This window comes from Argiope bruennichi, chromosome 8, assembly GCF_947563725.1.
Source record: "Argiope bruennichi chromosome 8, qqArgBrue1.1, whole genome shotgun sequence".
NCBI lineage: Eukaryota > Metazoa > Arthropoda > Arachnida > Araneae > Araneidae > Argiope > Argiope bruennichi.
The window spans coordinates 23,663,738-23,691,055 of NC_079158.1; the positions used below are offsets into that span (position 1 = coordinate 23,663,738).

Here is a 27,318-nt window from a genome sequence, read left to right on the forward strand (position 1 = left end):
TCAATCTTTTTAAAACGACATAACTATAAAATGATATTTATGGATATTATTATAGTATATTCACTTTCTGCTGTTGAAATGACATATTGACTATTTCGACCTACCCAGAAGCACATGTGTAAGTCTGAATGTCCGGACCGCCATGAAAGCATTGGCGGAAACAGAGATTGAGGGCTCTAAGATAAGAGTTCTAAGGGCCCATAACCGGTCACGGTACAAAACTGCCCGGAGGAAGCAAGCCCTGTGATCCGTATGGGTAGTCGATCCTGCACCATTCTCGTAACTAAGCACCACCCGCCCCCTTCCTGCGGAAGCTCTTGGATCGAAATTTAGAAATATCCTGAATGAACTTGCGTTAACGAAATGAGTTTCCTTTTATAACTTTGAAAATATATTAAAGAATATTAAGTGGAAATTATTTTTAAATTAAGATGGATATGCATATTTCATAAGAAACGCTGGCTTAGCGATAAGGTTTTTTTTTTGTTTGTTTGTTTTTGTTTCTAACCTACACCACGCCATTGTGTATGTTGAATCTAATATCAAGTATCAACTATTTCCCGTTTGTGTAGTATGTAATTTTGGAGAAGTTCTAGTTTAACATTTTAAATGAGAATCATTTAATTTCAGTTTAAAAATTGAAAAGTGACTGTTCGATGCCCGCGTGATGTGTGGCCACGACTATTAAGGGTTTGAGTAATTGCCCTTGTCATTTTCCCATCATTCGATTTTGAACGAGGTTCGCCCCAAAATAATTCTCAAGGTGCATAAAAATGAGATGTTCATTTTATTAGATGAATCTTTCAGACAATCTAAAATCTATAAAATAAAGAAAGGTGTTCTTTTTATATGTTTTTGGCTTTCTAACTAGCAAACCTGACAGTACCTTACATAATGCCACTTTGCGCCCCTGGTGTCTATAACACTGAGTTATCTAACCAGTTGGATGAGCGCAAGATGGAAATAAAAGAAGGAGGGAACAGAAAAACGATAAAAAATGATAGTGAAATTGGGGTATTACAGTCACGACAGTTGCTAATTATCTAATTTAATGTTGTAGTTTTAACGGCCTGGTGTTACGTCAATGATATTACCGGGATGACGTCAGTCTATTCACCTGCGACCAAATCTCAGTAAGAGGAAATGAATTTCCGTAGTTGATTTTATTATACAGTATTTTAATTCAAACTCAAAGTTTCGCAATGAATATTGTTAATTGTTCGCGTTAAGCCATCTACAACTTTCCCAAAATGATTATAAACTCTGTTTTTTTCCTCCTAGGTACGCTCTGTTTTGTGCAGCACATAATAAACTTAACTCTGTTTTGCAACACTTACTTTGAATCTGACATTTCCTAAAATGTTTCTAATTGCAATTCATCTTGATTATATTGTCTTTACATGTCCATGTTTCAAATTTTGTTCGTTTCTTTAATAGCAATTACCACTTATCTAAGAATTCCCAAATTGTGTATCTACGATAAGATTTTAATTTTATAAACTTCTTTCACAATTTTTAATCATGCGACATGGGCTTAAAATCATCATTAAAGGTGATTTTACACTCAGCCAGCAACAAACCACCCAGTAAGAACACGCATGCGCATAAACTGTATAGTACCTATATATCTCGTCGAGATAAGAACTTGCTATTGTCCATTCTCTCAACGCATACGCAATCTTTCTTCTATACATGTGTGACTGACTGGAATCTTGTAACTGGAATCATCTAAACCCACCTTAAGTTATAAATTAGAAAAATTTTCTTTGAAATTATATTTAATAATAAAAAAAAATATTTTTTCTTTTCATAAAACCTTTTTCGAATAGAAGGCGTATTGCCCAGTCTTATAAAATTTCCGTGCGCCGAGGCTGAAGTGGGTCGCTATAGATTCAGTTTCTATAAAATAGGCAGTAATGTTTAAAAGTTTGGAATCTATAGTTTAGTCCATTTTTAACTGGAAAATATTAAACATATCTTTTAATATCCCTTAAAAAATTACTCAAATGATTATTCGTGATTCAACCAGTCTTTTAAAAGACGTCATCGTAAAAACAAATGACTAAAGAGCATTTTCTTTCTGACCCCCAAAACTCTGGAGAACGTCGTTAAATATGATGAATGACCAGGATATGATAAATTGTCCTTTAACTAAAATGGATGGGAAAAGATAAACGATATAATTGGAGGTATGAAAACTAACAATAATAATTATACGAAAGATAAGAAATAATTATTAAAAAAGTATTTTTAAAAATTCAAAGAAATTGAGCCATTTTCTTGTCAGCTCCGTAGACTTGTATCGTTTTTACATAATTAGATGCTTGTATTGAAAACCTTGCTAGAAAGTTAAAATTTCAGAGCTCGGTTATATTATTAAAAAGCAATTAAAGTATGATTAAGATGAATTTAATGATATACTACTATTTACAGGAAAATAGTTATCTGAAGGTCAAAAGGATTAGCAAGCCGAAGAATGATGATGAATTATAAAATATGTTTTCTTTTTACCTTCTTCTAATCATTTTATTAAAACAAAATCTTTTAAGTTCTTTCATTTCTTTTTTCTACTAGCATTGTCCAACTCCACCATTTGAGGATAGTTATAAAAATATTGTTGAATATTAAGACACAAATTCGTCCTTGTTGTTGACATTTTCCTTCTTCTGATGAAAAGATATTAATAATTGTTATTTCGCTTCAGATATTATTATATATTAAGATATCTTTTCCCTTTCTTAAAGATATTTTGTTCTTCTTCATGTGAGAAAATGCTTAAATGTTGGTTACAAGTAATGCAAAATTTTTGAAATACTTAGAAGAAAAGACGCCTGCTGTTATAACGACCTTATTAGATTTAAATTCGTTTGATAAAACATCTGTAACCCATAAAGCATTCTCTAGAAATATAAAGAATTCATGCATACATTCGCTTATTCTGAGGAACTTTTGTTTTCAACAGGTGTGTCTTCTTTTATATATAATCATTAATAAATAAATAAATATAAATAAAGTCTTCATAAAACCTGCAATTATCATTTGGACGGATGCTATTTAACAAAATTTGTTTTTCGACATTATTAGTCTAGAAGTTTAAAAATATATCATGATGTTGGATTTTCTGAAAAATGATTACACATTTTTAGTAATATGTAATTTTTCCGAAACATATTCTTCAATGTTCGGAGATTACTGTTACAACAAATTAACCTCATCGAGCCTTTCATACATGCTCTATCATAAAGCTATTATCCTTTTCCCTACGTATAAATCTGGATGCTGGGTCTGGTCGTGAACATAAGGAGTGCTTTTATTCTTTTACGAATCAAATTTTTATTTCCAAACATGAAAATCGTGTATTTTAAAATATTGTAAAGAAAATTGCTACCTATGTTTTATTGTATGTCACCGGCGAACGACAGTTACGAAAGATCGATCTTTAATTGAATCTAACTTGCAATCTATGGCGATTAATCGCTGACATGCAGCTTATAAACAAATATTGAAGAAAAAAAGAATATTTGTTTTGGGCACCTTGTTTCCTTCAACGAAAGATCGATCTTTAATCTAACTTGCGATCTTTAGCGATTCATCGCTGACATGCGGCTTATAAACAAATATTGGAAAACAAAAATATTTATTTTGGGCACCTTGTTTCCTTCGACGAAAAATCGATCTTTAATTGAATCTAACTTACAATCTATGGCGATTAATCGCTGACATGCAGCTTATAAACAAATATTGAAAAAAAGAATATTTATTTTGGGCACCTTGTTTCCTTCAACGAAAGATCGATCTTTAATCGCTGACACGCGGCTTATAACCAAATATTGGAAAAAAGAATATTTATTTTGGGCACCTTGTTTCCTACCGATTGCAACTAAAACTTGGCTTGGGTCTACAACTGTAGTCACACATTCACATATTTCATTTATTTAATTTATTGTGATTTTGACTTTTCGAGTTTACATGCAACACAAAGTACAGGGAGACGGATGGTCAATCCTTAGTTTTCAAATTTGATATGGATCTACATTATAGAAGATAAATAAGTTTACCAAATTTTATCTGTCTAGTTCCTTATGTTTAGTAATTATGATATTTTTGTGGTATTTGAACAGCAGAACAGACAGACTTCCTCTGAATTGATTTCGTTTAAAATTTGATAGAAATGTAAAAAATTTGAGGTTCAGATCATATGTCGAATTTCATCTGTCTGTTGAAAACTATTTGAATTTTTCGTGTTCATAGACAGGCAAACCGTATTTCGAAAATGGGTTTTAGGACTGGGAAATGTCTGAAACGCGAAGATAGCCAAAATCTCGATTCACGGGTTTTTTTTTTCTTTCTTTTTTTTCGCTTTGTGTACTTAGTAAAAAGAAAAAATCATTTTCCAGCTGGGTTGGCAAACAGGATTTAACTATTCTATACCTGATTAGTTTGGATTATCAGGTATAATAATACTTTAATCTAGAGCGTTAGCTATCTCTCTTTTTTGCATAGAAAAAAAATTGCATTCTTATTTATATCATGTATTTAAAACAGCGGGTTTTAAAATTTAAATTATAATGTGGATGATAAAGTTCTTTTTTAAAAAAAATTCTAAACGAAAAATCTATATATCACCTCTGTTGTTTCGTTCACAAATATACAATTAATGAGTCTTACATTACTTGAAAAGAATAAATCAAAGATGCTTCAAAATTCATCGAACTATTTTAATTGAGGCTTTACAAGACTTTTTTTTAAAAATAAAATGTGTTAAGAGTAGCAGTTTTATATGAAGATATAAGTGAAGTGAAATGATCATTCTTGGGAATGCTGTGATGCAATTAAATGTAATAATTTTAAGATACAATTGTAATATTTGATAATATTTTTGTTGATTTTTGGCCATGGTTCCGTTTGAAATGACGAGTGAGCTGCTGTATGTGTTACTAATGAATATAAAATTGTAGAATGATCATCCTGATAAACGGAACACCGCTTTATAATATCTTTTAATTTGGAATGCCAAGGATAAGAAACAGCTTGTTTCGCATTTTGAAGAGGCTCTCTGAATTTATGCTGCTGACTAAGACAATGAAACTTAGTTAACCATAATTGTTTGACGGAAGGGATTTTATGTATATGCACTTTGTTATGAGAAAAAAATGTTAATGCTGCTTTTTGACTTTGTTTTTATAACTCTAAATGATCTATGTTATGCAAGAGTTCCGCCACCCCCTTGATTTACTGAATTAAATTCATCACGAATGTTAACTTAAATAATACAGCATTCGCTTCCGATGCATCACTGAACCCTATAAATTTTGTATCCTTAATTTATTCCTAAGAATAGCTCATCTATCTCATTCTATAATACTCGCACCCTAATATGATTTTTAAGCAAATACTCGTCCTGCGGATACACTTACTCATTACACTAACACGGCGTTCTTTAAAAACTTGCATTCTCGAATTTTAAATATGATGCTCATTACACTAATGAGCTCACTTTAGAAAACTTCCCAACTTCGTTAATTAAAGGAGGCATCTATGGAATGAGTCTTAAACATACTAGCAGCGCCTTATTATCTAAAGGAAGATGGTTTGCTGTATTTTTTTTCCCAAGAAGCCAAATAATTAATATTCACAATAAGATTTTCCTGTCTAACAAACATTCCAACACGCAAATCATTGAATTCTTTTTTTTCTGTTGCTTTCACGCGTTCACAACCATCTTCCTTTTTTCTCATAGAATTTTTTCCCCGCTTGAAATAAGGCCGCAAGCGTTAATCAAAATCCCGAACAGTGCCCATCTGTCAGTTTCCTGAAGTTTCGGCGCCACACACACGCTTCCTATGTAGTATCTGAAAGAGAGAAGCAGTGGATTTTGTGTCGTGATGCATTTATTGATTTTTTTTAGGCTCCGTGGCGGTCGGAGCTGGTCGGGGATTAAGGGCTGGCATAGATAGGGAGATTAAGACACACAGTAAATTTTGTTTATGCGGAGATGGGAAATAATTGCGGTCGATAAATTTTCGAGTGGAGGAAGTTTCTGGAATAGGCAACAGACGCAGAGAGTAAATGATAGAAATGCTTTTATATTTTTATCTGAAGAAAGAATAACATCAATTAGATGCTATAAATTCGCTAAAATTTATTGATAGGTGATCATATCTGAATATATTATTAAAACACTTTCTCATGCAAATGAATTTCAGCTTGTTGAAATGTAATAAATTTCCAAAATGTTTCTGTATCATGTCTAGTTTATGTTCTTAAATTAGACAATTTGATTAATGTATGTTCTCTTATTTTTTCCCATAATAAATCTTACGATTAGAAAATAATCCAGTATATTGATTTCATGTGAGATGGAACATATTTAAGTATGCAAAAAACGTTTTTAATATTATTGGACAAGAGGTGAAAGAATGATATTTGTCGCCAAAGATTTTTTTTATTTCTTAGCATGTGAAATAAAAAAAAAGAGGAAAATATTATAATCATCAGAAAATTCTTTTGTATATTTTGCTGAATTTCACCTTTAAAATTCCTTTGAGACGAAAAAAAAAAAAAAATGTTTTTGCACTAATGTCTGTATTTCGCCCTAAACTGTTTTTGCTAACGCCATTCAAGGTTAAAACCTTGACCTTGAATGGCATTAGAAAAAACAGTTTAGGGCGCGGGAAACAAAAAAGGGTCAGCTTATGTTTAAAATTTTTTTGCCTGCTGCTAGTATGTACTTTCCTTTTTGTTTTCATTATTGGTTATGAGAGTTATAATATGGTTATTTTATGTTATTGTATATTTGCTTATTAGTGGTCGTATTCTTTTAATTTATTGGGTTTTTTTCTGTAAAAATGGTGTATTTCTTAGGCCTAATTTCTGGGGATTTTCGGGTCACGAGGAGTCAATATTGTTGGGCAATTTTAGTCTGGATTCCTCATAGAAAAAATCCCTTATTTTGAATCCCTGTCTGAGGGTGACCCTTGAGAAAGTCTTCAGGCCGGATTCTTATTTTATTTTACTTAATTTTGATACTTTTTTTTTTCCTATTAACTTGGTATTACTAAATGTCTATATATATATAGATAGATAGATAGATATATACATGTCAAATCATTTTGACCTAGAGTTACCGACATTCGAATTTTTGTTAATTAAATTTAAGTGAGAATTTGGCATTTTTCGACGATATTTCCAAAAATATTTTCGCACAAAAATTGTTTTTCACCATTTTGAAATTAAAAACTTTTAAGACTACTTTTTTTTGACATTTTTTAACTCTATTTCCATTGTTGAACTGAAATTCAATATTCCATCAAAAATGTAATCGAATGATTGTCTTCTATTATGGAAATCTATGATTGATGCATTCTGTTTAAAGTCGATATAGTTTTTATGAGGAATAAGGAAGTGAAATTACAGTACAGCGAAAAGTCGAAAACAGATTATATCTGCATTCACATTTGTTCGTGGGTAATCAAATAAAAGGGACCTGATCTGTCTTTTTTTCCATTTATCATACATAAAGCAGCTACTGACGAAGACATCTAAAGCACATTAACATAACATCACAAAAGCACACTCACACACAGCTACAGGTGACACATCTTTTCTCGCGCGGTAAAGCGAAAATACTCTGGCGGGAAAAAAGTTGATGCCAGATCAAGAGAAAAAATTGTTGCCAGATCAAGATTTAAGTTCTTGCGCTGGTTCTGCAACAACATTTTTAGTTGCGCTATGGAAATTGACTCTACTAGGATGGTTCATAAAAGAATGCATGGCACAAATTATATTACAAAGGGTATTAAAATAACACTGATTTACTGTCTGTCCCAACTTGATGCTCAAAAATATTTTCGTGGGAGAAACACGGAAATGAAGTTATATATAAAGAGATTTAATGGAAAGTAAACACCACCATTATTTGCGGCAGATCAGTTGATTAGTTAACAATGTTTAGTTAGTAAAAACATATTATAAAGTCGTATAATACCTATTAGATAACAAAATCACTTATCAGCTTTTTCTGCAGCTGTCATTAGAGTTCTTGTTTAAAAACGCTTCCACGTTGCCTCCCACGGGCGGGTGACAGGCACCACCTTCCCTGGGGACGTGCCAAAAACCTCCCGACCATCTGGAAAAAGGGGAATATCCTACTTCCCGTACTTTTATTAACAGGGGTAAGTGAAAATGTCTATAAATAACCGAGACAAGCATCAACGCCGATAGCTGCGCTTCTTCCTGACTTCTCCAGGGACTCTTCTGACTCTTGAAGGGTTTCCCCTGTTTCGTGGAAGCACTCAGGTTTACGACACCCAGGAGACAGAACGATACGAATCTTCGGTTCAAAAACTAAGAAGCGATCCATAGTTATTTCAACCCTTCTTTTAAAATGTAAGCATTTTTTTTTTGTCTGGATATGTAGATTAACGGAAGAAATGTTTGAGTTTAGTTATATTAAAGTCCCGTTTGAAGCAATTCTTGGGCTATTTTGGGACGGACCTCGTTATTTCAAACCGCGGTCAGATGACGAAGAAATGTTTGAGAGAAATACTGATAGAATATTGCTGCTTAATGAAGATTGACTTTTGATCGTCAGGTATTTACTTATTTTCGGAGAAATTTTTATAGCAATATTATTTAGAAAAAATGGAAAACATTTAAATCTTCAAAAATAATTTTTTTTCTCTCAATTTTAGTTTCATAAAATTGGTATGTTAGGGTGGTAGCTGCTGCATTTCAAATTTTTTACTTATAGAAATGAATAAATAAAATACCTGGAATGTAGCTAACAGCAACCCATATGATAAAAAGAAACATTTTTTCCCCTTCTCACAAACCAATTTTTTTCATATTTCTGTATGCATACAAATTTTTTCATCGAAATAGTATTAAAATCGTATATTATAATATTTATAAATTTTACAAATCTTTTAAACTCTTTTTCCTGCCCAATAGTATAATTTTAAGAGGTCATTTATAATGAAAAAAATGTTATATATTTTCCAAGTTTAAAGACATTTAGTATCCTTTTTAAAATTTTTACTGTGAAAAATGATTCTATTTTATAAAATATGAATCGTGTTGTTAACTTTTGTTAAAAAAATCTTATTCTTCCTCAAATTATATTGTTTAAAAAGACAGTTTACTGTAATTATTGAATTTCATGACAAATTACGATTACAATTATTATTCCTTCACAGAATATGCTAATTTTTTCTGACCCTGCCAATTAAGGGTTAAAATTATCGTAGGCTTTTAGAGGTTCCATTAGAATATCGCCTTCAAATATGAGCGTCTTTTACACTTTTTTTTTTTTTTCAAATTCTAAATGTGATTCAAGAGTGGAATTTACCAAATTTAGTCATTTTGAATTCTATTTCGAAAAAAAGAAAAAAAAATTGCAGTTTCTTTAATTTCATTATTAATAATATGTTCATGATTATTTTCGTATGATATTTAACAAACTTCATGTAGTTCATCCTTTCCATCATTTTTTTTTTGTTAACTGCTCGTTAGCCGCAAAATCTAATTACATAAATTAATTTTATTTTCTTTTTAATGTATTTTAGTTTGAATTTTCTAACAGAACATTCATTTATATTCTTTAAAAAGTCTTCTTTATAAGCATTCGGGCCATGATGGATTTAGGTATTGTGTGGCCGAAGGCAATGCCCGTAATGGGGCCCCTCTTTTAATAAAGAATCTAATTGTTTAATTTCACTTTTCAAGACATTTTTTAAACTTAATCAATATGCTAATAATTTATTTTAGCTAATACTTTAATTTTGGTGAATTTGTGAATATTTTTTATTTGTTTATTTTAAAACCATTTATTTAAAAGTAAAATAATAAAATTATCGAAAAATAATCGTAGTTATTAGTTAATGTTTTCTTTTCTTACAAATTATAAGCACTTAATTATTTTGAAAGTTTATAAAAAATAATAAATTTCTGACAATTTAACTATAAATATAATTTATAGGACATGGTGATTCAAATAAAACAAAACCTCTTAATGAATAATTAATATTCCAGTAATATTTAGACTTTAATTTATTTAAAAATGATTTAAATAATTCAATGTGAACATATATTTTTATCCTAATATTTTATATTTCATATAATTTGCAGTTTTTACAAACGTATTTATATGGCAACAATGAAGCCCTTCAATTCACCGACCTTAGGTAATTGCCTAGTTTCCTTAATCGAAAAGCCAGCATTGGTTATAGGGAAAATTATAAAAAATTATATGAACATACTGATAATTTACAAGCTTAAAAATGATTTCAACTCTTGGAAAATTAAATGTTTATTTATTCACACTTTGACCATTTTTTTATAATTAGAAAGACTGAATATTTCATTTGTACTGTTCGTTTTAGTATCCTGAGGCAATCACTTCTACTTCTACTTCTTACTTGACGATTCTATCTCACTAAGGGGTAAGAAGCCGAAGGATGAGCGCATTTCTGGAATTCTTCATCATTATTTGACCTTGATTTCCGCCTTATTCGATATTTTTTCGTTCAATTCATTTTCACGTGTATGCGCGTACCGTGTCGTTTCTGAACGTTTTATTTTATTTTACTTCAGTCAACGAGTAATCCGAGTTGACTTCATTGTTAAATATAAATATCACCTCCTTTCATGTTTCCTCTCACCTTATTTTGACGAATTAAACCCCTTCTAAAGCATGCGCAAAAGCACGGAGTGCTTTAGAATCCGCTGGCAAACAATACAGGGAAGATTATTTATACTTCATGAGCGTGTTTCTGATTTTACCGCAGCATAAAAAAACATAAAATGTGATACTATATTCATAGCTAATGATTGTAAATGCTTATTAATAGAAGCCAAGGGCTCCCAATCAAGGCGCATGAAAATGTAAAATTTTTTCATCCGTTAGACACCACTTAGTAATATTGGTTAAATTTGTTATTTTCGTATGATTTATTAGAATGACAAATGATAATAATAAATATGAATTTCATTGATTTTCGGGAAACAAAGTTTCTTATACAAATAGATACTTTCAGAAATCTGTCGGCTCTTTCTAGAATTACATATTTAATGCTCCCTCAAATATACTTTAGTTTCTTTAAGAAAGAAATGCTGGTGTATTTATATGTGTCATGAACTCAAAACGTTTTGCGCTTTTTGAAATCATTTAAACATATCAGATTATGTAAAAGGAAACTTATTCACTGTTCCAAAAATATTTCCACCTTTTAATGCGAACATCGCAACAAAATTCAGCCAGGAACTTAAAGGATGGGGAACTTTTATTTTAATTTAAAATATTTGCAGAATTCCTAAAGATTTATTCAGCATTTTGGAGAACAATTAAGCTTTCCTTGCAGAAAATTAAGTGAAAAATGAGTTTTTCTAAAAGCGCATGTAGCGATGGCATTTCTTTGTTTTTAATTAAACAACTCCATTGCTTTAAAATCCCCTGCAAATTAATTTTTAGTCTAATTACTTTGAAAATGAAAATCGTGTCATTTTGGAGGCTCTAATGCCCTATTCTGTAAACGGATGTATTAAATTATTTATTATTTTTTATCAGCATTTTAAAAATAATAAATGCTTCAAAAGATTTTGTTCTTAATATTAAGAGTAATACAAATTTTTGTTATGATGGAAAATTATTGGTTTATTAAAATTTCCATGCATTTTGTGTAAAAAATATTTGGGGGGAGGTAATAGAGTAAGTTTCTCTCAAATTATTCCATTTATTTGCTAGGCACCTTACAATTTAAACAAGTTTCTCCCATTATAAAGAGAAATATTTGTTTTGTCTTTATACTGCATTAATGACATACCATAGGATGTTATAAAAATAAGAAAATGGCAACATCATAATTAAAGACATTTCGGCAATCATTAAAATTCAATTGAATTTTGTTTCCCATTTTACTCTTTTGCTTTTTTTTTTCAGACTTTTTGATTGTAGTTGTTTTAATGATTTTTTGAGCAGCAATTATGCCTCCTAGTCAAGACCATAAATCAAGAAATCATGATAAGCAAAAAGTGGGACGTCTTCCACAGGTGATATTATTGAATTGCATAAGATAGTATGATACAGAAGTGTCATTTCATTATAATATATGAAAGCAAATTGCCAGCTGGAATCTTTTAAAATAAAGGTTCCATATAGCAATCGCACGTTTGTTTAAAATATTTCATTTAGTAGGAAACTTCAGCAGTCATAACCATTAGATCAAAAGGAGAGTAGTCATCTTGTTTCTGAATAATGCTGGTTGCGATCAGAGATAAAAAAAAAACTAAAAAATAGATAAAATCGAAATTTTCTTAAATTTTTTTTCTGGATTTGTATTTCTTGACCATGTCATTCTTTAATTCTGACTCAAATTGTGGGTTATGACAAGATCTTGAATGTGTATGTATATTTCTACAATTTGAAAAAAAATGTGATGCAAGGAACTTCGATTTTCATCAAGCTAAATGGTAGTAACACGATAAAAATAACGCAATACATACACAAGCGACTTGTGTCGAATGACAAGAAATGGAGAAACTAATGTTACGATAAACAAAAATATAAAGAGATGGTGTTTTGAACACGATAAATCTATTCTGCTCTGAGGTTTCACTGAACATTGCATTTTATGTATATCCATTATCCCCGCCCAACTAATCAGAAACTTCCTTTTGCTATGAATGTTCAATTTAGTTTGTGTATCTATTGCTCCCTTTGTCTTTTGTAAATATTTATTGAATGATAAATAACGCTTAAATTTAAAACTTTTAAGCTTTAAAAAATTAATTTAAATTTTGAAGTGGCATTTAATACGTAAATATTTATTTAATAATAAATGATTTCTTGTACAAAAATCTCTATTTTTTTTCACCCGTGAAATCTTTCTAAGGAAGTAACCGCTGTTTTTCTTTGAAAACATTCAATGTACCATGGATTAAATATGTCCAATATATTTTGTTTTTAAATAGCAGGTTGCAATGTTTAAAAGCCTGAAGGCCCTTACCATAGGTCATTGCTGGACTTTTGAGGACTATACTTTATGAAAACTGTTTCTTCATTCTTAACTTGCTCACGAAATCTTCTATAAAGTAAATTATGTAAAATTTTCTAATTTTTTAATAAAAACTTAACTTACTTCAAATTTAATAATAGTGCTGTAACATATGGTAACCAGGACACAATACTTTTTCGCCCACTCTTCACCATGTTTGTTTAAACTACAAATGGATTAACCATCCCAACTGACATTACTGTGATTAATTTCATTTGTAAGATGAATCTAGGTTAGAAATATATAATCTTTTTCATTTACAATTTTTTCGTTTATAAGATCTTTATTTTTGCAAAGTTGATATGAAGAAGATTATTTTAACCAAATCCTAAGCAATTTTAATTATTTAATTAGAATCTCTACTAATAAAAAAAACGAGGAAATGCGTTCGAATACAAAACAGACCATTTGAAATACAGTAGCAAATTTGGTACATAAATTTTGGAAGAATAGAATTCTGCACCAAGGGATAAAAGTTTTGAAATTTTAAGCAAAATTTGGACCCTTTCCGTCGATAACTTTTGAAAATACTATAACACAAAAGTTTCTGAACTATCTTAAAATTTAAAAAAATATATTGGCATCAATTTTTTAATTACAATTTTTTTTCTTTATTTAAAAAATATTTTAAAATATTTTATGAATAATTTCCAACATTAGTTTCCATTCTTGAAATAATATTCAAACCTTTTCATTCTTTATACATATGATTAATTGTTTATTTCAATTAAATTGCTTTAGATCATTTTCTAAAGGATGGAAAATAACATAGAGAAAATACTGTTATCTACAAAAATTCAGGCATCGAAATTTTGACGTATCTTTATTTTCAAAACCTCACCGTTTAAAAGACATTTTTTCGAATTATGTTTGATTGTCTATGAATATAATAATTAACAAATTCTTTGAATTAGATGGAAGATATTTTGCATGCGATCTGTATTCTGAATTTGTCGATTTCATTCTAATTTTGAACAAAATCCATTAGCAGGAAGTTTTGTTGTCTGTCAGGGTTTAGGTGAATGCGACAGCAATGAATACACAAAGAGCTAGCTGAGTACAACTAAGCACACAATTTTGGGATCTAAAGTATAGATACTTACCAAATTTTTAGCCAAATCTATATAGGGTTTGACCGTCTGTCGGTCTTCTCATTCAAAGTTTTCTAAGTCATTAATTTCTTTTGGAACTAAATCTAATAAGTTTAAATACAAAAGTTTTTTTCTAATCTTTAATTCTTTTTATTGCTATGTCTTCATTCAGTTCACGTTCTGCTAATGCAATAATTTTTGACACCATTTCAATTTTAAAATCAATTGCGTCTTTTGCCTGAGAAATACGAAGATGCTGGGCTTAAGCAAAATGCAATGACGCGGTCAGATAACCGACTCCCTACGGAATTTTCATGTAGGCAATAAATTGAAGAAGTGAAAGATAACTGAAAAAATAAAGCTGGTTAACTGTCTATCACTATTTGGAGTTTAAAATGACACTGTTAAGAGTATCATGAATATGAAATTATGCTTTAGATATTTAATTGAAATTTTAGAAAAATTAGTATCCAACGAAGGTGGTTTGCAGATAAATAAAGATTTAAAATGTAATTGTGAGAAAAGAGATGGAGATTTGCATAATTAGGATGACAGGCATGAATGAGTGATGCTTCAAGTTTCGCAGTCTGGGGTGGAAGGATCAAAGGTGTCTGGAATTATGTGGCTGTGGAATGACAGGTTTCTAAAGTGAAGAAGCAGCTTGATTCATGAATCGCTAACTTTTAAATTTTTCTTGCGATGTCTTTAATTTTGAGAGTTTCTGCAAATATTCTTCTGATATACTATTTTTAATATGTTGCAGAATACATTAGTATTTTCAAGTAGGTCTAATAATCAGGGACAATATAGATTTAAGGCTCAAGGTCAAGCAGATATAATCTACTGATAATATTCCAATCTGCCTACATACTAGCATGTAGATTGGAATATTATCAGGAGAGGATTATTGGGAACCCTCAGCTTGCTTGGAAATACTTTCAGTGTTCTGACTTGGTTCTTGTTGTTTTAATGAAGTTTCTTGATATACCAAATAATTTGTGTCTTTTATATTCAATATTTCGCTTAGTAAAAACTGCGAAAATACAATTTTTTTGAAGTTCTGCATCATTTTCACACGTAACAATTTATATCAATCTATACTTTTTTTAAAAAAAATTTTCATCTGAATAATATTTTAGAAAGATTTTTACCTTCTTTTTTCCGAGAAGCAACCTCTGATAAAAGAAAATGGACATTTACTTCTCAATACTAACAAGAGCGAAAGCGAAATTCATCAATGAGTAAAAGTAGGTAAAAAAAAAAAAAAAAAAGGATCAGTTTCTCGAGCTTGAAGTCGGATCTGGCTGAGTTGTAGTTTTGATACTCCGAAATTCAAATAGAAAAAGGATTGCTTTAGCCTTTAAATCAATCAATCCTTTGTATGCACAGTGGGCTTTCATGGGCTACCGTGAGATAGTCTCAACCTTCATTTGCCTTGCTTGCTAATTTATTTTCCGACTTCTTTTAATATTATTATTATTGCTATTATTTTCGTTGAACATTGGACTTATAGAGTAAAAAGGTAATCACAAAACACTCTCTATAAATATTATATAAAAATTATATTATATAATTTTTCTTAGAGCAAGAAATTTCTTTAACAAATAAAAACAGTTTTATTTAAAACTCTACTTCTTTATTGTTTTTTATAAGCTATCACCATGAACTGATAATTCGGTTTCGTTAAATTGATAACATTATTTTGCTCTGAATCTTGTTTTTACTTTATTTTTTGAGATTAATTTTGTACAACGCCATCTTCTTAAAAGCAACAAATGAAAAAAATGGAATTTATTCCCTAACAAATGAGAATTTCTTATTCAGAAATGAACGGTTTTATTTAAATTAATGAGATCTGTATCTATTGAAAATAAATTGTGCAACAACGTAACTAAACAACTTATAGAATAAAGCGACAAAATAAATAAGAAAAAAGAAATTCATTCAAAAGATTAGGAAAAAGGCTTTCCTAAATCAAACAAAATAACATTAATGATCTAACATTAAATAAATCAAATAAATTACAAAATCATTAAAAACTGGTTACCTAACATCAAAGAGAGTTCTGGTGGAGTTCGAAAGATAAAAAATAATTTTAACTTTTTATATGTAAATCATCAATTTTACCATTTATACATTTTTAAATACGCATAATTTACAAGAAATAAATCAGTTGAGGCATATCTATTTTCTTCAAAAGCTTCCATTTTTTAAAATTATATATCATCAGTTATTACTTTATTCTTCATAAAAATGACACAAATAAAAATATTTATATAATATATTATAATTAAATTTCTATCTTTTTTGTTCCCCCAAAATGTATGCTTTAAAGCTGCATAAAAATCCACTTATATATTAAATATTTTCCTAAATGGATGAACTTAGAAATTTAAAAAAAAAAACACTGGTATAAAATCTACATTCTTCTTAAATACATATTTATTGTTCAAAATTCGAATATGATTCAGTGAAATTTGAAAAAAGGCGCATTCATGAACGGCGTAGTTGAAAACAAACATTATCGTTATTTGACATCTTAGCAAGCATATTATTCTATGGAAAAGAATAAAATTTTACACGTAGGTATTATACTAAAAGCGCTCGAAATTAATGTGAAAAACAATTTTCGAGCTTTCTCAGTTAGGTTTCGATAAAATTTAGAAATATGTAAACAGAAACACTTACTTTTTTTTACGGAAATATGATATTCAAAATAAAAAAAGTAAATGAGGTTGTAAGGATATTTTTAACACGAAAAATAATAACGTTAAACAGATTCAGAAAAAGTAAAAACAACAAACAAACAGTTCGCGTTCTGGTGGTGTTTAGAGGAAACACGAATCGCTTTTCCACTGACGTCATAATCCACACTGAATCTTCTGTTTTAAAACGAGTTCACTAATTTCTCTCGAAACCAGAAATACGAAGGTGTACAGATTTCGAGCTCTGACGTAAGACACTGTCATCAATGACGTCATTCTCTACTCGAGGGAGAAAATACTATGATTTGAGTGTTACGTTATGCCTTCTTGCTTCTAAATAGAAAATACACTAGTACAGCAGTGCGATGAAACGAGAAAGCTTTATTAACTGAATAGACAAAATGCACTAAGAAACATAGTATAGCTATGACAAGGCTTGTCATCAGTGCATGTTGTACGGTATTTCGTAGTAAATTTGCAGAAATTGGTTGCATATTTGATCGATCTTAGCCTAGACGACCTTCCATTCCTATTGAAGTTATTGCATAAGTGCACCAGATGATAGGCATAGATCACATAGTATCCAGATTCTATGACCCTGTTCTGCGCTTTGTTTTACCATGCTTCTGTGGCGGATTGGTATGGGCGAGGATAGAACCTGGGACCTTGTGGTTCGCAGCTGAGTAACATGACCACAATACAAAAGCAATTGCCTGTGTTTCATAGCTGTTAACTGGCTTATAAGCTCTCACCTTAACCTTAACACCTCTCCATGCCCCTGCGACTATAATTATAAGCTCTCACCACAGACTCTCCCTCCAGTGAGTCGGATGTGAGATGAACGATATGGCTGTTGAGTGGTGATGTATTTAGCTGTTGAGTCTAATGCGCCTGTACCCATTTGAGCATCGCCAATCGTTATAGCGAGCGTGTGTGGGTGAGTGGTTACTGTTGCACCAAGTAAGTCTGACAACCCTTTGTGTTGCTGCGTCAAGTGAGTCTGACGACTTTGGGTTGCTGTGGGTAGATGGCGCCAAAACAACTGTACGAAGCTTTAAAGTTCATCGTTCGAGGTCATCAATGATGGGGGATTGTGATGAGCGGGGATAGAACCTGGGACCTTGTGGTTCGCAGGCGAGTAACATGACCACAATACAAAAGCAATTGCCCGTGTAGCGTAGATGTTAACTGGCTTATAAGCTTTCACTACAATTCCATGCTGACTTCACAATGTGACCAAATTCTACAAGCGGATGATCACAAATTTCTTTTGGATTTTCCTAATAAATTCTTCATTTGGTATGACGTTGATAACAACTGGCCTTTACTATGAACAGTCAAAGCGTACTTCTCAATGACTGGTAAAGTTAATTCGAAGAACTACATACATTGGGAGGATTCGAATATCCACTCTTCCATTACAAGAAGCTAAAATGACTATGTGGAGCGGATAACGAGCATTTCCCATTACTTTTTGAATAACTGCCCAAGGTTGCTATCAAAAGGTGTATGATAGCAAGGGATCATTATGAATCAATGCAGACCAATTACGTCTTTCCTGATTTCCAACTGCAAAATGTTCTGTCTAACGTCGTATGGATGCAAGATGATATTGCTAAACACATAGGGTCTCTTACCTTAAGTTTAATAACGCAGCACTCATGGATGAATTATCTATCGCTGTTTCTCGAATTGTTTCTCGCCCCGTAGCCACAGTAATAGCCCGCTTTTATTCTAATAGATTTCAGATTGAAAGAATATCTTTATGTAAGTAATATGCAAAGAATGTGTACCTTGAAACATGCTACCCAGGCTGAGATTTCGTACATTCCTTTTCATATGATACGTGCTGTAGTTTCTGCATAATCTGCTACATAGACAGAGTGATCGAATGCTCATAGTCTATGACGCTTGTCGAAAATTCATAAAACATAAAAGTATTTTCTTTTTTAATGCTGCTCTGTCTATGAATTATTCTCGCCTTTCTTTAAGTCTGTCAAGTGCCGTCATTTTTTTCTAAAAAAAATACCATTTTAATTGCATTTTAAGTTTGTGTTTTCAACTGTGACGATTACATTTCCATGAAAATAAATTCTGCATGAAAATTGTTAGTGTAACTGCAATTCTGAAAGATTGAGTGCTGTTTTTATATCATTGTTGGGCGCATAACGTATAATATCCGCATTCAAAATTTTATACCATTTTCTTAAATGGTATATTAGTTATAGAATCATCTATCGAAAAAAATCTTTTTGTAATCATTCTATAAATAAACATCCTGAATGCTAAAAATAAATTTTTTAAAAAGTCATAAATGTAGAATAAAAATTCAATCTGAGTTTTAATGTTTAGAACTTTAAAGAAAAGCTGCTTTTAAGTAAACTAAAAATAAAGAAATCAATAATTTCTTAAAAATCTGTATAAGTTTAACTGGAAAATCTAATAATGAAGAAGAAATGGAAAAGTGTCATATATGAAATGTTTCACTCATTTCAAATCATAAAATGAAATATTTTAGCTCACCTCAAAGAATTTCCATATATGCTTCAAATATTCAAATAAAGGGTATTCTTTTTCGAATTAATTTTCAGATTAATTAAAATAAGAGAGTGTGGAATTTAAAAGAAAACACAATTTAGTCAATCCTCATAACATGGCAGTCGTATGACAATGTAATTACTCATGCCATCTAATGGCGTGTAATGTTATACAATGCTTTGACGTCACGTAATTCTTTTCTTCTGCAACGTGTGATATTCATTCCTAAATTAAATTTGCTTTGTACGTTTTACGTGTATCATGTGACCGTAGAAACAGACCTCATTTCAGTGATACAACTAATGGTAACAGGATCTAGGATTCTAATGATAACAGGATGCAAGATCTTTGTAATCCTTAGATAAATAATATAAGTTATACCGAAGCATTTCAATTTTTTTCAATCATATATATGTGTATATATATTGCTAAATGAGCTAAATAAAAATGTTTCTTTTATTATTTTTAACTCATATTTTTTAAACAATGACAAAGTTTTTTATTTTTGAAAAAGTACTGTTGAAAGATATTTATTTTTATAATCTGTTAATGAATTTCCTAGAAGAGAAGAAGTACATATACATAATTTCTAAATAATTTAGACATGATTTCTGAAATATCTTTATGTAATCGAACATCGAGGGATTTAACACAAACCCCTGAAACATTTAAATTAATTTTAATATTAAAATTTTTCCTCCAAACAAGACAGCTGATGAACATGATAGCGAATTCAAGACTTGCTTTAACTTAATGTTCCTGTGATGAAAGCTTATAAGCCAGTTAACAGCTATGCGACACGAGCGGGTGCTTTTATATTGTGGACATGTTACTCGGCTGCGAACCACAAGGTCTGAGGTTCGATCCTCGCTCAATTCAATCCGCTACATTGGTGACCCGAACGTGATACCTTCAAACTTCGTACGGCTGTTGTGGCGCCATCTACCAGCAGCAACACAAAGTCGTCAGACACACTTGACGCAACAGCATCAGCAACCACTCACCCACACACGCTTGGCGCTATTCAAATGGGTACAGGCACATTAGACTCAACTGTTAATACATCACCACTCAACAGCCATGTCGTTCGTCTCACCTCCGACTCCCTGAAGGGAGAGTCTGTGTTGAAAGCTTATAAGCCAGTTAACAGCTACGCTACACGGGTAATTTCTTTTGTATTGTGGGCATGTTACTCGGTTGCAAACCACAAGGTCTCAGGTTCAATTTACTACATTTCCTTTGTGTTTGAGACAGATTCAAGTTAATCTAGCATCTATCATAATTATGTGGTGCTCTGCTAATATGGTGTTTAACATGCTAAAACACTACATACCAAATTTCATTTGTATAACGCAAATAGTTTTTGAACTATCATGCTAACAGAGAGACAGATATTATCCCAAGATTATGGTTTTCGAATTCGAGAAATTCTAAAACTCGGAAAAATTCTCAAAACACCGGGGTCGAAAATTTTGATGATAATAAAAATTTTTCCTTGTTTACAAGAAAGTAAAAAGCGGATTTAAGCACTAATGAGATATTGATATAGCATTTATAATAAAAAATATTATAATTGCTGTAAGTTAATAAATGCTAAAAGTTAATAATAAAATAAATCAAATTCATAAACAAAGTAATTTTTATTTATAGAAGGTGAAATAATAATTATTTCTTTGTTAATGGCATACTTATTAAATGAAGTGTTTTTATTCTAATTTCTTTAGAACTATTCTTATTTTTTTCATTATAAATGGAAGGGGGGGTGATCTAATGGTAAACCCCTGTTGTTATGACTAGAGGATGTCAGGCTCTAAACACGATTTCATAAAAGATCTGGCAAGTGTATCCGACCCCTCGCATAACTCAAATCTGACATTTAGGGCTAAAGTGGCGAGGAAGTTTGTAGATAGGGACACCAGATTGCACCCCATCCCCATCATCCGATCATGGTTAAGATTTAAATGGTTTTTTATCAAAACCTCTTTATATTGTTTCAAAATGTGTCGTTAATATAGTCGTTATATGTCGTTAATGTGTCGTTTAAAATCTATTAATCACAAAATCATCTTATGTAAAATGTGATGATTTAGTTCAACAATTTCATTTTGGAAAAAAAAAGTAGCAAGATGTGAAGATAAAGTGAATAAGCAAATGAAATAACTTTACCCCATTTAATATAATTTTTCTCTTATAGTTCGTTAATCACTAAAATATCCAAATTCAATGACATTCTAAACCTGATTATTTGATTTAAAATTTTCATTCACACGAAGCAGGAAACTGCAAACTTAGGTAAAACTTTTCTAATCGTATTTAGAGAGCTTTCTCACCAAATGCCTTTTAAATCTCGTAAGCGCAGAAAAGAGAAGCTTTTCCACTTAAAATCTCGTATCTTTTTGGTACGAAAGATTCTCTGTTAAAGTAAATTGTTTTTCGAAAGGTACGAATTCTTCTCTTATTTTGGGGGAAATAAGACGACCGGTTTGTTTCCTATTTTTAGATATCCCGGAAACGAGAGGGCTTTTGGCCATCTGTGGATATCACTTATTTTTAGAGGAAAACAGCGGATTCCTTATGTTTTGGAACACTTGAATAGGAATTTGTATATGCGGTCACTTTTACGTATTTCAAAACAGTTTTTTTTCCTTGTACAGTCAAAGAAAAATCAATTTTTGATTTGAAATTCTTGACGAATTTTAGTTCTAAAATTAACTTTTAAAATCTCTCAATTTTATTTTGAATAAAATTTTTAAAACAGTTTCATAGATTTTTTTTTGTAGTTATAGATTAATGTTTTTGCAAATAGAGCATGAATCTGTACTTATTTTTAAAGAGGAAAAATTGAAAATATATGATTCGGATGTAGGGCTCATATGGCTGTTATTCCCTGCTTATCATAAAGTATAATTGGCAGTATTTCTTCAGTTATTTCATAGAAAAAGTAGAATTGAATAGCTACTGGTTACAAAATTCCATGTATGTTAATTTTAATACAATTTTGATACTTTTTTTTTGTTGTTGATCAGAATTGTTGAAATTCTATCGGAAGCTACAACTATAATTTAACAGATTTCAGATTCAGTGTACGAAATTATATCTAAATCCAACTTAGATATAATTAGAAATTTATAAAGCAAAATTGAACTTAATCCAATCCATTCTATTACAGATTATTTATAATGTAAATGGTTTTCAGAAAAGATAACGTTCGAATTAATTATATAACGTTTTATGAAAACGCTATATCTTCAATTATACTCTTTATAATTTACTTACGAATCACATAACTGTATCTAATAGATTGCATTTATAACTCTCCACAGTTATATGTTTAACGAACATTTAACTGAGTGTATAAACTATATGATCAGAGGTTCACTGGCAAAGCTTATTTCATCATTAAGGATAAGCCAGTACAAATACTCTTCAATTTCTACTAAATGACGCTCATAAATGATATGATGCATTGCGCAAAAGTACCTGCCGTTATGCAATGATAGTGTATCTGTTTATATTTTCCGCAAACTTTAAGACAAACTCCATGGACGAATTATTAAATAAATAAAGTAAGCAACAACACAAGAACTTCGCAATTTTAGGGTGACTGATGCGTTTGTAATTTTTCTTATAGTATTTCCTGAATCACAATTTCGAATTTTCATTAAATATTAAAGTCGTGCCATTAGACTTATTAAAATTAAAATCAAGTAATGTTTAAACGCATTTTGTAACATCATTTAAGTAGCATTTTTTATATTCTTAATTAAGTACCTTTTAAAAGGTTTAAATTACTTTACTTTAAAATTCTAAAAAGTGTGATACTTTACAAAAAATATCCGACTCTATTACTAAATATCATTCAGATTATGTTTAAAAAAAAATGTGTCACTTTTTTATTATTTTGTTTAAAATTTCTTTTAAATATTCACGATGTACTAACATCAGTTTTTTAGAAAATGATTTGCAATTGAACGCTTTGTTATTTCATTTGTTTCAAAATTTACTACTTAAAATATAAAGATTAAATCAAAATTAATACAAAAAATTTAGTTTTTAAAATTTCAAAGGCAGAAGGAGCAGGAGATTCTATTTAGAGGAATTAATCCTTCCTTGCAATGCCCATGTATTTATTATCCATATGTAGAATAGGTATAAAGTAAAAAAAAAAGTATATGAGGTATAAATATGAGATATCTATACTTATATAAAGCTCAATGTGTGTGTGTGTTGGCGCTCAACAGAAAAGATGATTTGACCTACAGCTACCAAATTTGGGACGTGTATACTTTGGAGATCGGGAATGAGCACCTGGGGTTCCTTTTTTTGAAATTTTAATTATTAATTAAAAACTAACTTTCCCGCCAAAAAAATTAATTTCTTTCCCCACCGTCAAATGAGTAAGGCTTCAGCATTTTCCCCCCAACAGTAATGAGGCTTAGCCTTAAGATTTTTCGGCCGATTATTTCAAACGATTCTGTTTATTTTCTTAATGTTTGATGCATTTAAAATTAAACGTTGTTAATTAATCGGTCTCTCAGATTCATTCTGAAGTACTTTTGAATTAAAATAAACCAGAATAAAAGAAATTAAAAATTTCTAATTTGTATAGCGTTACTCCAACTGGCGTAGAAAAATTCACGCATTTGCGTACCATAACTGGCGTAGAAAAATTCACGCATTTGCGTACCATAACTGGCGTTGAAAATTCACGCATGCGCATTGTGTTCTGATTGTTTACATCTATTTTCAACGGAAGCGGACCACAGAGAGATCTCTTTCTCTGTGAAGCGAACTTGATTTAAATTATTTTTAGGTTAGCTGTATGCCTTTGTAATTAAATTGTATTTATGTTAGTTTAAGTTCATCGTTTTTTAAGTAATTTTTTTACCTGTTTTCGACCGATTATTTTAAACGATTCATTTTATTTTCGTAGTGTTTGATGCATTTAAAATTAAACGTTCTTAATTAATCGATCTGCTCATGATGAATCTGAAAAAATTTTGTTGACAAATTCTTGAGATTTTAAATAAATTAAGAAATATATTCTTTAGTGCCCATAAGATTTAAATGTTCAGTGACTCTGTTTTCAGTAATCATATTACAAAAAAAATGCTTTGTTTCAGTAAAAAATATTATTATATTAATTGCAGATTAATCATTTCCACTTTAATTTAAAGCATAAATTCTACGGGAGCTAACAGAAAATTAGAGAGACACAGATTACGCTATGACTGAAGGCCTTTATAATATTATGAGTGAATTGAAATTTGAAGTTTTAAAATATTTTAATGAAGAAGCTATTAAAGTAAGAATTACATAAAATATTTAATAATTAAAATTTTAACGAGCATTAAGATTGGCGAACCGGCTAGTCGCCAAAGGTGGCTAGTAATAAATAAGTGCATATTAGAGGAATATCAATATTGATTTCCCAGAAATTTGTAATGAAATTATTCAAAATATTTTTTTATTTCCTAGAAAATTTTATTTTATTGATTATTATAATATTATTATTTTGATGAGTTTTGTATTATTTTTTTTTGTTTGCGAACCGGAGAACAGGCAACGATTAAAACAACCCGATGAACAAATAAAAATAACAAGAAAAATAGATAAACAAGATAGAACAAATAAAAATAAATTATTAAAGCGATAAAAATAAGAAAGTGGAATTCAAATACAAAACGATATCTAAATTTATAAATGTTCTCTGTTTAAAAGTTCAGTATTCAAGATTTTACTGTAATTTAGATATGAGTTTTACTGTAATTTAGATATGAAGAAAATTGCTGATTTGCTTATCAACTTCACATCATCTTGTTTATCAACTTCATATCATCATCCTGTTGCTCAATAGAATGACTTCTTACTTCATTAATTTTTTCGATGATGAAATGATTTTTAGAAAATTAATTATAGGTTTAGTAATCAACTTCCCGCGCTTATACATGACCTTAAACATACAGCCAAAGCCTCTTCAATCATCCGAAATTCTTATCAGGATAATTTCTCATGTCTTTTCCTGTGGAATTTTACATTTAACGATATTTTAGAGGTCTAAATTAAAGATCTAAAGATTCTAAAATTGATGATGTGAAGTAGTAGATTGTTGATTGCTTCTGTCAGAAATGCATTCGAAAGAATTCAAACATCGTTTATCGTTACATCTTTTTAAAGTTTCGCCATTTTATCAATGGTGGTTGGTCAGTTCAGAAATTACCATTGCTGCTAAGAATGTTTATGTAGAGATTGAAATTTTTAAAAGTTTGTTTATCCATATGTAACTTGGTGTTTTTGATATCAAAGTCAGAGACGAAATTTATTGTATTTTAAAAATATTATATAACATTTATCATTTTTTGCGTGTAATAATTAATGAAGATTGATCAATAGTTCTGTATAGAATTTTTCGACAATTTCCAATATTTTTGTTTTCTAAAATTTCGTATATGAGAAAACAAAATATTCTTTAATCTCATGCAAATTAGTTCACGTGTAGGAATTAAAATTTTACTTGATATATTTTATCACCATTAATTTTATAATCTTTGACAAAATAAAAATTAATACATATATTTAATGCGATAATTTATGTATATTTATACACTCGGCCAGTAGGTAGTGCGAGCTTAAAAAAGACTGAAAAAAAGCTATTCAGTAAGTAAGGGCAAGTAATTGTCCCGTCGGGATAACAGCAAGCCGCTGCATTGTATTTTTTTATTATTGCGCTTGCGTTTGTAGAATTTGGCGAGTTTTTTTTGGCATGAAAAAATGGATCAATTATTATAGACTAGCCACCTTTGGCGACCAGCCGGTTCGCCAATCTTAATGTTCGCTTAAATTTTAATAATTAAATAGGTTGAAAAGGAGTTTAACCCTCTTCTTCGCCAAGTTGCGATAACGCGCCAAAGCTGGCAAACTTTATTATGCACTATAATTGAACACCTGCTCCTTTGCTTTTGAACATTTCGCAAGACCGTTGTTGGCGAATTTTCAAAAATTGTGCCAAGCAGGGGGTTAAACTCCGGTCGTACCATTAAATATTTTACGCAATTCCAACTTTAATAGATTCTTCAGCAAAATATTTTAAAACTTCAAATTTTGATAGTCATATAATTCACTCATAATATTATAAAGGCCTTCAGTCATAACGTAATATGCATCTCTCTCATTTTCTGTTACCTCTCGTAGAATTTATGCTTTAAATTAAAATGTAAAGGATTAATCTGCAATTAATATAATAATATTTTTTACTGAAACAAAGCATTTTTTTAATAATATGATTACTGATAACAGAGTCACTGAGCGTTTAAACTTTATGGGCATTAAAGAATATCTTTCTTAATTTATGTAATATCTCAAGAATTTGTCAACAAAATTTTCTTAGATTCATCATGAACAGATCGATTCATTAACAATGTTTCATTTTAAATGCATCAAACACTAAGAAAATAAAACGAATCGTTTAAAATAAACGGTTGAAACAGGTAAAAAAAAAAAAAAAACTACTTAAAAAATGATGTACTTAAAACTATAAGCATATACAAAAGACATATAACTAACATAAATACAATTTACTTACAAAAGCATGCAACTAACCTAAAAATAATTTAAATCATCCGTTGATAATGTTGTCATGGCAACAATCAGAACACAATGCTCATGCGTGAATTTTCTTCACCAGTTACGATAACGCAAATGCGTGAATTTTTCTACGCCAGTTGGGATAACGCTATGCAGATTAGACATTTTTAATTTTCTTTATTCTGTGTTATTTTAATTCAAAAGTACTTCAGAATGAATCTGAAACATGGATTAATTAACAATGTTTAATTTTAAATGCATAAAACATTAAGAAAATAAACAGAATCGTTTGAAATAATCGGCCGAAAAATTTTAACCCTAGCCTCATTACTGTTGGGAGAAAAAAAA

At 30.3% G+C, this 27,318-nt stretch overlaps 1 protein-coding gene across 3 annotated transcripts in view; it reads left to right on the plus strand.

The window, feature by feature from the left end:
• LOC129981701 (dual 3',5'-cyclic-AMP and -GMP phosphodiesterase 11-like) overlaps positions 1-27,318 on the plus strand; it is a 387,186-nt gene that overhangs the window by 167,937 nt on the left and 191,931 nt on the right. Inside the window, exon 1 of one of the 3 annotated variants that reach the window (XM_056092641.1) lies at positions 8,310-8,388. The exons of the other annotated variants lie outside the window; for them this stretch is intronic. The gene's annotated coding sequence lies outside the window, so the exon portion shown is untranslated. Of the gene's footprint in view, positions 1-8,309; positions 8,389-27,318 lie in introns of those variants that run through there. 3 annotated transcript variants of the gene reach the window in all.